This window comes from Planococcus citri, chromosome 2, assembly GCF_950023065.1.
Source record: "Planococcus citri chromosome 2, ihPlaCitr1.1, whole genome shotgun sequence".
Lineage (NCBI taxonomy): Eukaryota > Metazoa > Arthropoda > Insecta > Hemiptera > Pseudococcidae > Planococcus > Planococcus citri.
Genome location: NC_088678.1, coordinates 56982988 through 56997360, shown reverse-complemented (window position 1 = coordinate 56997360; position 14373 = coordinate 56982988). Strand labels below are relative to the sequence as shown.

At 33.1% G+C, this 14373-nt stretch overlaps 1 protein-coding gene across 2 annotated transcripts in view; it reads left to right on the top strand.

Annotated features, from left to right (window-relative positions):
* The window catches only part of LOC135836612 (uncharacterized), a 196816-nt gene that overhangs the window by 21211 nt on the left and 161232 nt on the right, over positions 1-14373 (top strand). For both annotated transcript variants that reach the window (XM_065351551.1, XM_065351550.1), the window contains exon 2: positions 11787-11944. The gene's annotated coding sequence lies outside the window, so the exon portion shown is untranslated. The remainder of the gene's footprint in view (positions 1-11786; positions 11945-14373) is intronic.

Genomic DNA, 14373 nt, shown 5'->3' with positions numbered 1-14373 from the left:
AGATAAATTGGTTATTTTCTGTGAGTTTTGAAAAGAGTAGATATGGTCTGATGAAACCCTCGAAAGCAAAATTTTAGGGGCTTTAATTCATTTTTTTGTTTTTTGCAAATTTTTTAAAAACCTAAAATTGACCATTTTTGGTGTTTTTTTTTTTAATTTTGAAAAAAATATATTTATGCCGTTAAAATAATGAAAATTAGTCCCAAAAACTAATATCAGCTACTCCGAACCGGTTTTCACCATTTTCGGCCATTTCGAAGCTCCCAGCAAGACTTTTGATTTCTCCGGAACTTCTGAATTTGCGCGAATGATTGCATCTTGTCTAAAACGAACCTTCCGAACTTCAATTTTGTCATTTTGGACCATTCTGAACTCTCCAGCTCGATTTGTGATTTTTCTATTATTTTTAAAATTCTTTAGAATACCTGAAAATTGATTAGAGCAGCTTAAAATCGAGTTGTGGCTTTTTTCGACCTAGGTAATTGATAAGTTTATCCAAGTAAATTTATGCCGATTTTTATGATGGACACTCTTGAGTGTGATTTTTTTGACCAGCATTTTTTGATTGTTCATGGTCCATAAGATACTCCAGGTGCTCGCCTGGAAATCGGCTCATTTTAACCACCCAAATGAATTTTACAATTCTGGAGTAATTTCAAAATTTTGGAGAAGTCGAAAGTCAAGCTGAGGCTTCCAAAGTGGTTGAAAGTGGTGAAATATGGTTTGAAAGGTTTGATATTAGCGTCAGAACTAATTTTTATCACCACCTACATATTTTTTTAAAAAGCACGAATCCCTCAAATATGATCTATTTTGGATTTTCAAAATATTCGCCTAAAATTGAAAAATCAATCGAACCCAAGAAATAATAAGATACGTGTTTGATCAAGAAAATGTCAATTTTCGCGAATCCACAAAAAAATTTTGAGTGCCTAAAGTTGAAATACCTAAGCTCGAAATTGGGTTGATTCAACATGGAATACCTAAAATATCCTTCGACAGAGGAGGGGTATTTTTTTTGTGAAATATTGTTTCAACTAACACCTTTTTTGTGTCATTACATGTTACCCAGCTTCATTAAATTTCAACCAAAAAATAAAAATAAAAGGTTACACCAAAGCATGTGATTTGTTTCATCTCAACTTGCGTTTTGCCATTTTAAGCTTCATTGAAACGATGATACATATTTCCATGACCTCCGATTAAAAAACATTTTAGGCTTCTATTGTACTGTTAAATGGTCTTCTAGAATTTCTCTTTTCCCTTTATCTACTTCCTCCGAAGTTTTATTGTTCAATAAAATTGAATATGCACGTACTTTCCTATTTAAAATACAAATTCGTTTCATCTGTTGCTCACAAAAGTATCCTCAAGTCCTAACTCATACCTATTCCAATTTTGATCTTTTCTAAGTGGAATACGTATTTTTTTTATAGACACGTTACAAATTTTCCAGCTTCATATTTTATAGCTTATTGATCATCAAAGTTTCGGAAATGTTGAGTGGAAAAAGTTGAAAAAATATGAAATTTTGATCAGTTCTGGTATCCTGTTGCCAGTTTACGAGTAATACTGCAGCGTGTAGCTGACGACGACGACGACGAATAGAGTAACTCGAGGTTTTATGGATTTTCGTCTCTATCGCAGAATTTGTTATAAGTTATATATATCCACGTTAACTAAGGAAACGAAAGTTTTTAATTATTAAACGCAGTAAGTTTTTTAATTTACGTAATAAGCGGCGAACGAGATTGAATATTAGCGTATTTGTGTATGTTGAAGCTTTCGTTGTCGAGGGAATTTTTTTATGTCGAGTTTGAAATGGTATCTTGTTATATGGTGTAAGTTTTCTATTATAGTACGTTGAGCGCAGACTTCAATTCGATGTATTTTTCTCAACATTGACGTAGATAAATAACGCTGCGGTTTCGAGAGCAGTATTTCTTTTGTGAAATTATTCGTAAAATTTACAGATGGGCTATATAAGATATTGTCTAATTAATTTTTATTACGTTCACCTGCGATCTCTTCGAGCATTTGTACTCATAGAACGTGGGTGGAGGTACCCTCTTGTAATTTCTTATATTTTTGAATAAGCATTTTCTTGTTATTTGGACGAAGAAACTTTGTAGATTCGAGTATTGTTGGTACTTATAGGATAGATTTGCGTGGTTAGTTTGAGGAAATAAAGTGGATTTTTTTCGACCTCGTTTCCCTTAACTATGTTAATACATCAGCTTTGTTTTCCATTCCACCCTGTATGTCGTCGCTTGGACGCCACATTGTTGATGGATGAGCGGTCATATACCATACGTGGAACGTATACACGTTAATGGACACGCTATCCAAAAAGCAGTTTCTGATGATGGGCTACGCTTATGGGGCAAAAATTAACGCGAAGGAAGCTCGTTTTAAACTTTATACGATAAACGGTTAACGCTTAAATTCGTTCGAACGCAGCTACAGATTTTTATTAATAAAACTTGTAACCTTCTTCCAATGGGTAGGTACTTTGCTTTAATGATAAGTATTCGAGGAAATGTTACAAATTAACGACCATCTAGCTACCTATAGTACTTATAACTAAGCGCTTTGCAACTCGACTCGAGCCCGAATTTAACCATATTTTAAAATCCTATCGTCGTCGTTGTGTTAAGATTAAAAAATGTTGTCGGCTTAGTTCGTTCCTTAAAATAATATAAATTCCGGATGCAGTTGTAAACTATAGGTACGCAAATACTCGTATTCAACTGAATGTTAAAGGTGCATACCGGTACTGTGCGCCTAGCTTTGGTATTCTTATGAAGAAAAAAAAATAATTCCGCCGGTTTAATATATCTGTGTGAATTCCCGAGAGAAATATGAGAATCGCGTAAAGCGAAAATGGCTTCTTTTAAACCCAAACCCTTATAAAAATTGAATTCGGAAACCAATTTCGAAAACGTACAATTCAAGGTTCGTGTATAAAGTACCCGCGAATCGTAGTACACGTCATTATTTTCAACGCTACACGTAAAAGAAACTAAATCAACCAAGTGTTGGTATTAAGATGATTATTCTATGTATTATATACACAAAGTATTTCTTTTTTCCTCACCTTTTTCTTTTCATTTTTCTCTACTCTTTTGCCCGATTATTCCTTTGATAAGATTGTAAAAATAGTGTAAAAAGCTGCACGGTTTACGTAGGTAGGTAGGTAGGTAGGTAGGTAGGTAGGTATGCTATAAAGTATAAAGGTGACAAATCTTCGCAATGTCTCAGGGTGCTGAACTTACCAGTACCAAGATTTTTTAAAGTCGACTTTGTTATCGTTTATTTTCCTTATTTTAACTTTTTTTTCTTCTTATCCTTGTATAAATACATTTTCAGTTACGCTTACAGAAGGGGTTCAGAAGTAAGTAGGTAATCTGCATTTGTAATTCTGAGCCTTATCTTATCTTCTGTGATTGATGAGGTTGTATTTATTCAACAATAATCATATTTTTTGTATCTTTTAATTAAATAATTAAAAAATTCTTCGCGATGTTTGCAATAATTTTTAGTCAATTCTTATCAAATTTTAAGAATTTTGATAACATTTTTATGCCATTTCAGACAATTTCAGTTACTGGTATGTACTTCGTAAACTTTGAGGTTACATTTTTTAATATATACATTTTTGAAAATTTGAATTTTATTGTTCAAAATTTAATATCAGCTGGAAAACAGGGACTGGTAACAAAACGTATTCGGGTAAGTATTGGTATTGAGGTTTCGGTTTTTTGTGAACAATTTTGAGATTTTTGTGAAAAATAACCCACTTTGAAGTTTGAGCAGAATGAAAACTTCGTGCTCTACAATATTTCTCAATCTTATTTTCTCATTGGATGCATAGTTTCTTAAAAAATCAGAGTTGATGTAGAAAAGTACAAAAATAGGATGTGTACAGTTGACTTTATATTATTATATTAAAATTGAGGAATTGAAAAATTGTTTTAGTCGATTTTTGACCAGGCTTCATAAAAGGGAAGATCTTCATTCTTCAGCCACCACAATCACAAAAATAGGGTACAAAAAAAAGAGAGATTTAATTGCTAATTCACATTTTTTTTACAGTATTTTAGTTTTAAAAAATAACACTAAAAGTAGGTAACAGGAAAACGTTTTGGTATTGTTAAGTTTTTTTTCAGAGGAAGCGGTATTGGTATTGGTTTTGGTACTGTTTTTTTTGGTTTGTTAAAAAATTTGTTAACGTTACCAGTCCCTGCTAAAAAATGAGATTCTGAAAATTTTAGTTCAAAAAATTAATTTTATCTTGTGACCGAAACCTCATTTTTCTTAAGGAAATTAACATAAGGAAGCATGGTAAAAAAAAAAACTCATCGGAAAATAATTTTTACAGCAAGAATTTCTGATTAAAAATTGAAGTACCAGGGTGATTCAAAAACTAAAGGCCCCCTTTGATATGATTCCAGTAAAAATTAATTTGTGAAGCTGGACATGGTCTCAAAATATGTACTCGGTAAAGTGCCAGTTTTACAAAATGTGTATCAGCATTTCAGGAAACAGGTAGGCCAGTGACCTTGAAAGTTCAGATGCAAAGGTCAATGATCTGAAAAGACTACAAAGCCTTACATACGACGTTGAAAAGTCAGACAGACACGAAGGCAACTTTGAATGTCTGATCAGATAGGTCAGTAACCTTGAAAGTCCATACACAAAGGTCAATGACCTTGAGAGAGCTGATAACCGACCTTGTGAAACCAGAAAGATGGGCCCATGACCTTAAGAAACCAGAAAGTCTTACAATATACGATCTTGAAAAGTCAAACAGGCACAAAGACAAGTTTGAGTGTCTGATCAGGTAGGTCAGTAACCTTGAAAGTCCAAATACAAAGATCAATGACCTTGAAAGGTCAGGCAGACGACCTCAAGAAGCCAGAAAGATGGCTCAATCATCTCAAGTGATTAGAAAGTCTTACACGCGGCCTTCAAAAGTCATGCAAGCACGCAGACAACCTTGAGTCTGATCAAGTAGGTCACTAATCGATCTTAAGAGGCCAGACACGCTGATAGACGACCTTGGGATGACGGGTCAATGACCCTAGAGGGCCAAACAGGCAGACAGACGACCTTGAGAGATCACACAGCTGGACCAATCACCTTCAAAGGCCAGACAGGAAGACAGGCGACTTTGAAAAGGTGGACAAACGGGTCAATGTCCTTGAGAGGTCCGAAAGACGACCTTTGAAAGCCATACTGACTGTTCAATGACCTTAGGAGTCTAGACAAGCAGACAGGCAGACAGACGACCTTGAGAGGTCACACAGACGGGTTAATAACTTTTGCTCTGGGGGCCAGACATGAACGCAGATGACCAAATCTATAATGATGATTAGGACGTAAAAGTAACTATGCACGGTCTCTTTTTGCTCATAAAAAATTTAGTTACATTGGTTATTGCACTGAAAGAAATGATTTTCAAAACGCTTTATTCAGTCCCGAAATTGATGCAATGGTTACTGCACAGTACAAGTAATTTTCAAATTACATCATTTTGATGTAATGATTACATAGGTTAAATCAGAGAATGCATCAAGTGATGGAATGAGTACATCGCCAGGATGGATTTATTGCATCACTTTTAAAAATTCATTTCTATGCTCTCATTACATTTCTTTGGGGACTCAGTCCTGCAGACATGGTATTCAAAACATCATTTGGTGGGTAATAAGTACATCGTATAGTAAGCATTGATTACATTCCTTAAACATGACTGAGAACCATGTAGTGATTTACTGAATACAGTAAACGATGTAAGGTAAAACTGCCTATTAGTACGCACCGCCTATTAGTACGCATTGCGTTTTTCTCGCGATTGGTAACACTGATCGAAAATTTGACCACACCATGACGTAGCTGACTAATGACCCTAGTTTCTCCGAAAAAATCACGCAGTTTGATTGAAAACTCTGTCTCTGAGAACAATTTGAATGAAAAACTGTGTTTTGGATTTTTTTTCATCAAAATGGGAAATGAGATTGAACATATTAAAATAATGTTATTTGGTAAGTATCTTATACCAATCGATCCGTAATTTTATGTAGTTTCTTATGAAAAAAAAGACATTTCGAAAATATTATTTTATTATAGAGCTAGACATCATTTTATGTCAGAACAAAAAACTTCCTATAAGTACACACCTCCTAAGTCCTATTAGTACGCATCATTTTTACATGTAAATTTTCATTTTTTTGATCATTTTGCATTAAAATGAATAAAATTAGCTGAAATTGGTATTTAGTCCATCTAAGTTTAAGATTATGAAGTCTGATCATGATACTGACGCTAATTTCAAAAAAATGGACAAAAAATATGATGTCAAAAAAATGTATTTTTTTAAAATCTGAAAACTTTGCTTTTTCGGATATTTGAATTGCTAATTTGGTTTTTTTCACAGTAATTCCCTCTAAATATGTCATTACATTAGTACGCATTTGAGTTGCCCTCATTTTTGCGTTATTACAAAAAATCAGCAATGGGAAACTCAAAAGTGAGTAAGCAGTTATGTAGCCAAGGGTTCAAAGTTTATGTGTACAAAATTTCATAAGTTTTTATGCACAACTCTGGGAGCTGGAGCGTCTCAAACCTTAACCGCGTACTAATAGGCGGTCTTACCTTACTGAGTACATCGCCATACTGCAATTAAATCGTTTTTTTCAAACAGTGAAAAACCTATAAATACTTCGAGGGCCTGAATCAAATATTCTACTCGTGGCCATGTCGTTAAGTGTAGGTAGTTAGGAACGAGAGGTCGCCGGTTCGAATCCCAGTCAGGTAGGAAAATTTTCTTAGGAAAATTAGGTCTAGAAAAATTTGTTTCAGTGAGAATTATTTAGATGTGCGGAAAAACGTGAAATTGATATCACCTATCCCCACTTTTTAAATATTTGTTGAATAAAAACGATGGAATGGTTACTGCACTTCTGTGTAATAGTTACTTCTCTAAATATGTAATGATTTATGCGTTTCATTCCTATACCAAAATTACCGCGTTTTAATGCACTGAGTGCATCGTTTCAATGTAACTATTACTGTTTATTTCTTTCAGTGTGACCTAATGGTGCTTTTCTCAATTTTTTCGTTCATGAACAAATTTTTTTGAAAATTTAAATATTGGAAAAATAAGAACCCTTTGAATAATTTTCCAGTGTTATAAATATATTTTTTGGAAATTTTTTGGTCTATTTCCGTGAAAAATATTGAAGCCTGACTAAAATTTTTGTCGCAAAGTCGCTTGGCAAATGACCAATTCAGCATTTTAAAAGTTTAACAGCGTGAACTGTAGTACGTATACCTATTACAACCAATATTTTGTGCGTGTGGGGGGGGGGGAGGACTGATATTTCAGCGTCTTTTAGATTTTCAAATACATAGGTAAAAAAATCTAAAGGTAGGCTAATGAAATAGGTACTTTTTCATATAAAGTATCAAGTATTAACCTATCAACTCTTGAAAGTGCAATTATTTTTTTTATTTTTTCCAATAAAAGCCATTTTTTTGATCTTTTTGACCTAAAAATAAAATTTTAAGTGAAAAAGAAGAGAAGAACAACACTTTTTTAAAAGAAGGCATGATTATTCTGGGAATTTTGATATAATTTTTCTTGTCGCTCAACATTTTATTTTGTTGTTGAAGCAAGGTATTTCTGTAGTGAGAGGTTGATGGTACCTAACGATATATTTCCCTTTAATGAATAAGTCGGTACCTGTGTTTTTTTTCTCATTTTGGTACCTAGAAATTAAATTCAACTTTGTATTTATTTACTATTTTGTTTTGATTATACGTTATTGATACAAATCATTACTTTACATAACACGTTAATTTTTCTTATTTCGCATAGAAGTAGCATACCTACATATATGTACCTATACCAACTACGTAGGTGTAATCACTAGTTGAAATAAACCCTTATCTTCGAATAAGTCGGTCTACTGGAATTACATTCAGTCCCCGAGCAATTTTCCTTCACGTAGAACAAAGCGACACCTGTTTGAAATTATGTTTACATTTTCACTTTCATTTTTTGCTCAAAATTATTATAATCGTGTTCTAGTTTGTTGGTAAAACAGAGAAAATTATAGGTTAGTTTGCCGAAACGCAAACTTTCACAACTTACATGTACACGAAGTACATAACGAAATTTCATATTGCATTACATGAACAGCTTCATAGTCATTGCTAATTGGTGTGCTGATGGGAATGCGTGCAGTTGCCATATGTAGTTGTGTTTCAAATATTTCGAAAGACAATTCATTATTTGGTCGAACTTTTAGGCTTTCTCATACACGTAGGAATGGAATATTTACAAACTTTATCCACGTACTGCATTATATAATACCTACCTGAGTAGGCCTATACCTACTATCTGTTTATAGTACATAATATATATTGCAATACTATTCACTGGTTCTTTTGTTTGATAATATTTATAACAGACGAATGTTACTTCAAAGTTTTATTACAACATTGTTAACGTTTCGAGGGTATTTTTCATTATTCGCATTGTACCTGCAACAAAAGTTTTATTCGTTTTAATACTTAGGTACCTACCTATATAGGTATTCCTACCGTATAGATATTCATTTTGAAAACAAATTTCCGCATTGTTGCGGTAAAACGATGGTATCGAGTTAGTCTATCTTTGTACATTATAATGGCGTGTTATTGCGTTAATTAGGAAGAGATTCTCAGACGATGAGATAAATCGACTTGTTTATATATGAGATTTGATGGCCGAATCTTGAAAAGTTTTCGTCTTAAACTTACGTATCTCTTTCCACATATGTATTGCATGTTGTACTTATACTTATGTGAAAAGACCTTGGAAAATTTTGGAATTGCGGACTAAAAAAAAAATCCTTAACAAAGTATTCGAGAAATATGTTTCCCAAAGGGTCGGCTATACGTTTTCGTAAAACTTTTATATAACGTTTTAACGCGATAAACTTAAATAAAACTATACTTAAATTGCCAAACGTAAACTTCATAATTAGCTTTCGAAATCTAATTATGTACGAAAGCAAGAATAAAAGAAGAGAAAAAGACTATCGGAACTTTATTGAAAGTTTATACAAAAGTGAATTTCTGTGAATGGTTATGCGTCAGCCGAAAGCTTTTAGAAAATGTTCAGACATGGTTTTTTCACCATTCGTTAAAACAAAAACGCTATAGACTGAGAAGGACAAACATACCCCCTATCTATACCGCGAAGGATTTGAGTCGAAACAGACGACCCAAGTATCGTAATGTTGTTGAAGTATTGAGTGTCATTTTTTATGTCAATTTATTTTTGAGAATTTTATTTTTTATTTGGTATGTACTATGTACGTGGCGGAGTGTGTATTGAATTTTACCCTTCGGTTACGATTAAGGTCATTGGGAGCGAGAAATTGGAATTGCTTCGTTAGCGCGTTTGGATACATAGTTTCTACTCTCGTTTTGTGTGTTTTAAAGTACTCGTGCCAACTTTTTTGGGCGAGTTTATTTTGAAAATTTTCCATAGAATTGATTGATAGATTACCAGCTGATTCTCTGTTTGCAATTTCATTTCACGTTTTTGCTCTGCTGGAGAGAATTGCGTTAATAATTATACGGTTGTGTTTATAAAATTTCAATTTGCTTGAAGAGAGAACTTCTCGTGTGCGCGGATTGGGCTCAAAATCGATTTTTTGTAAATTTATTATAGGCCTATGCGTGAAAAATGTGTTGTATGGATATAACTATGTAGTTGACTTGGCATAATATCTATATTGTTCGGTTGCGCTAGAGATGTATAATTCATTATTGAAATCTCTTTCTGTTGTTTTGAATGCAGACTATTTTTCTTCATGAGGTAGTAATTTAAAAAAAAAATCATTTTGTTATACGGTTTGCGGTTCTTAGCACGTCGCGAATGTTCCATATTTGCCCCCCCCCCACCCAGTTGTCTGAACCTTATTTTGTAAGGTTGGAATTTCTCATCTCTCATCCGGTCAAGATGTTACTTACCTCACAAGGGAAGTATTCCCATCGATCGGAGGGATTATTGGAGGCTTCAGAACGGTTCGAAACCATCACCAATCAACTTGGGAGATCGAACATCGGGGTAAAAACTACAAAATACAGCCTTCTAATATCAATTTGATCGAATTTTGTTGTTTTTTTTTCATGAAAAATACTTAGACCAAATTTGAAGTAATTTCAGCTGATGAAATTTTCGCTGTTAGTGTATTTTGGGGTACTCTATCGATATCCCCTTTGTCCGATTCAAAATTTTTGTGTTGGTTGGGATAAGTACATATGTAATGTACTCACTTGTTAGGAAAGACAATAATTCCTTATTTTTTATTTTTCTGCTGGCTGAAAAAATCGTGTTGGTAGTCCCCCTCCCCCCTTTGAAAAAAATAAAAAATCTCATTTATGCCGAAATTATCCACTTTTGCCTTAAAATTTTCCTTTATAAACCCCTTTCAAAGAAAGAACTAGGTACGTAGTTGGAAAAAAAATTAGTTGATCAAAATCGGTATTTTTTTTTGAAAATTCCCATTGTTTTGTCAAAATTTTTCTAAATAACTCCCTTTCTTAAGAAAAATTTGTTCTTGGTTTCTAAATACCCAAATAATGTTAAGCTCTTTGTCTCATTAGAGAAAATCATAAAGTTTAAAAAATTCAAGTCTGTACAAATTTTTTGAAAATTTCGCACTTCTGCATTGGAATTTTTGTTTAATCACTTTTTCAAGTAAAAATTTTCTCTCTCGATCCCTCAAATAATATTGGTCCCTTCACATATAAGCCCACAATTTAAAACAAAATTGCTCAAAAAATAAAAAATTGAAATTTGAAAAAAAGTTTCAAAACTTTTCATTTTTTGATCAAAAACTATTAACTTTACCATTTTTTTTCAAGAGAAACCCCTCCCTTTGGCCATCCAAGCAAATCTGGGAAGCCCCAATTGGGATCCAAAGTTTTTTTTTCGAGGGAAATCATGACTGTGGTTTAGCAAATTAAAAATACACTTGAGTAATTGATCTCTCAGTACATCTAATTATTTTTATAAAAGATATGGCTAAGTTCCCCCTTTTCATCTAGGAGAAGTCAAAGTGATTAAATAGTATATTTTAAATTAAAAATTGATGAAATCTAAGGATTAAAAATAATGTAAAAATATGTAAATATATTAATTTTTATATTTTTCCTATTTTTGTGTATTGTAAGGAGGAAGAAAGTCTCACTCTTTAAAGATATTTTTGAAGTCAAAACGATCAAATTATATTTTTTTTTAGATGAAAATGGATGCAATTCAAGAATTAAAATTTTTGATTTCTTCAATTTTTGATATGAAACAGGAGGGAGGAGAGGTAGTAACATTTTCAAAGATTTTTTAATGCGAGCTAGCAATTCTAGAACGTATGTGGATGTAGAAGCAAAAAAATCGCAAACGGTAAGTAGGAGCTATTCTTGATCTCATAAGGGCAAAATTTTGAAATGTATCTGTTTAATCTTTATTTGTCTGACAAATACCAAATCATTTTTCAAATTTTGAATCTAAATAAAATTCAAAATTTCATTTTTTTTGGGGGTTTTTGAAAATCCCAAAAGAAAGTTCGAAAATATCGAAAAATTGCCATAGATAGGTATAAACTAAAAAAATTAAAAAAAAAAAAATTTGGTAACTTTTTCACAAAATTTTTTATTTTTTTCAGATCAAAATTATCTAAGTATAAATCTAATTTAAAACTTTTATTTTTAAATTTTTCTGTTCTCAGTTCTACAATAACGAATCGAGCTACGCTGCTGTAAAATTGGAATATTGTAATTACACTGCAAGGAAACATCAAATTTAATCGCGCATCACCTTAAATCTGCAGCCCACGCAAGTTGCACGATACAAATTCAAAACCTTGTAAACGGATGGAGGATTTCGGTACGTACAATAAATACTTGCATAACATTGTAGCTTGTGTAACTTGTATCTCACTCGCATATCTTCTCATATGTGAATAGTACATGGGATAAGTATTACACCTATCTAGTACGTATCTACATACAAATATGTGTGGGTCATTTAGCTTTTAAACGAACTTAACATCGGATCATCATCATCATCGTATTAAATTAACGTTTATCCATTATTTAGCTCGATAACGTCGCCATCTTTACCATCAGAATACAGTATGCATACATTTTCCACAGAGTAAGATTATCTTGTATACCTAATCGGGGGTGGATATAAGGAGTACCTACGAGTTGCTGAAGGGAATAAACTCGATGGAGACGAAACGTCTGCATATAAATTTAACTGCTTAGTAAGCAAGGTATTTCACGTGAGCGTGGTACCATTTGCATATCTTAATTTTTATATGCACGTGAAGCGAAAGAAAGTACTAGTTCGCAGTATATTTTCAACTGAGAAGTAATTTTTTCTCGTAATAAAAGTTACAATTAATGGAGTTTAGAAAGCTGCGAAGAGAAAATCCGTCTTATAATATACCACGTATACACGCGAGTATCCTAAATATGAAAAGCTAATACCGTGGAATTGCTTTTCAATAAACGAATAAAGTCGAACGTGAAAGGTATTGCCGGGTTGAGCAGTGTCGACGAGGAGCATTTTCCCCATTTTTCTTCTTTCTTAATAGAATGTGCAAGTACCTTTATAAGTATAAGATGAAATTCAATATACTCATTTTTTGTCGATAAAACGATTAGCCGACCTCGTGGTTTCTGCGAAAATACTGTGGGTAGTAATTAGAGCTCGGTTGTGGCGAATGGCGAATTGTGTCGTAATGATACGGTTAATTATAACGACGATAGCGTTTATTTTTAGTAGCTAGATGGATTACATTGTCACTGTATCGAAGTTATACTATACGTACAACCCTTGCTAACAGTAATTAAAAAATACATGGCGAATTATATCGTAACCGATATCTATCTAACGGGACTATTTTTCTTTTCAAAGATACCTATACCCCGCAGAATCATCGAGTTTGCATAATTTAATTACCTATACCAACCTTTTTTTTTGTTTCAAAATAAAAACTATATACTCTGCAAAGGTTAACGAACCGATTTTATTTTTCCCCATACCGGATGACACTAATTAAAAAATAAATCTGCTTTAATGAAAATTCAATGGCCGTTTAATAATGGACATTGTATTATCGAAATGAATTTCCAAGAATATGTACAGTACTATTATTTGATCTGCTACATATTTTAAAAGGCTGCCTATTTATTCGATATAGCGAATATCGTTCAAATAACGTCAATGTATTTTCCATTATTTCGGTTGCATTTTTTTACTCTATCGATGTTTCTCTTTTTTCATCAGTTTTTTTTTCATACCATAACAACCCCTTTATCCCCAAAGTCACGAACGACGAGGAAAAATGTAATGCAAGTCTATAATAACTGTACAACGAGTGTCATTTGTCATGTTATTTTTTATTCGATACCAGAAAATAAGGTTTCTTTCAGTATACTTGATCGGAATTTCACAATAAATTAAATATCTTCGCGTATTTTTTTTTCTTCGGACCTCAGCTTTTTTTTTAAAAAAGAATTCGCCAAATCGTATACCATATGTAGGTCTACATATAATGACATGATAATATTTCTAAAGGGTTGGAATAAAACGAGCCAACTTTTTCCGTAGCCTAAAGTGTAATAATCGCGCATTTCGCTCGTAATCGGCGATAATAAAATATGTAGCCTATAGTACAGAACTAGACGGTCACTTTCTATACTTGTCATAACACCAATGGAGGTTGTCAATAATGATGGTTCCAGAGGCAATATGCCTATCGTATGAGCACCGTGTACGCCATTTGTAAAAAATTGTTTCCATTTCGACTTAGACGTGTTATCTCGCCAAAGCAGCGATTCTCAACACTGTGCTTTTGCTCGCCCCTACATAATGCAATGTGAAATACGTATGTACTTACCCTTCTTGTGGATTTTTTCTTTCTTCTTTCTGCTTCGGGATACGGTTACAAATTGTAGTGTTTTGTGTGATGGAATCGTCGTTGGTCGTTTGGACGCTCAGACGAGGAGAAATTTCGGCCACTGTTGTGTGGGGTGGGAAGTTTGCAACTTTGATGTTTGTAGTTTCGAAGAAGTTTATGAGAATTATATTCGAGTGTGGTGAAATGAAAGATGAAAATGCATTGTTGTATTGATTGAAGCGAGAATTGAGAGACTTATTTGGAATATGGGAGATGTTGCGAGATTTTCTGATAGCGTGTTTACCTATATCTACTTTCCTTTACAGCTCTGTGTCTGTATGAATTATTTGATATTTCTAATTTTTATTTTCATGAATTAATGCCCATCTAAATTACTAATAATGTT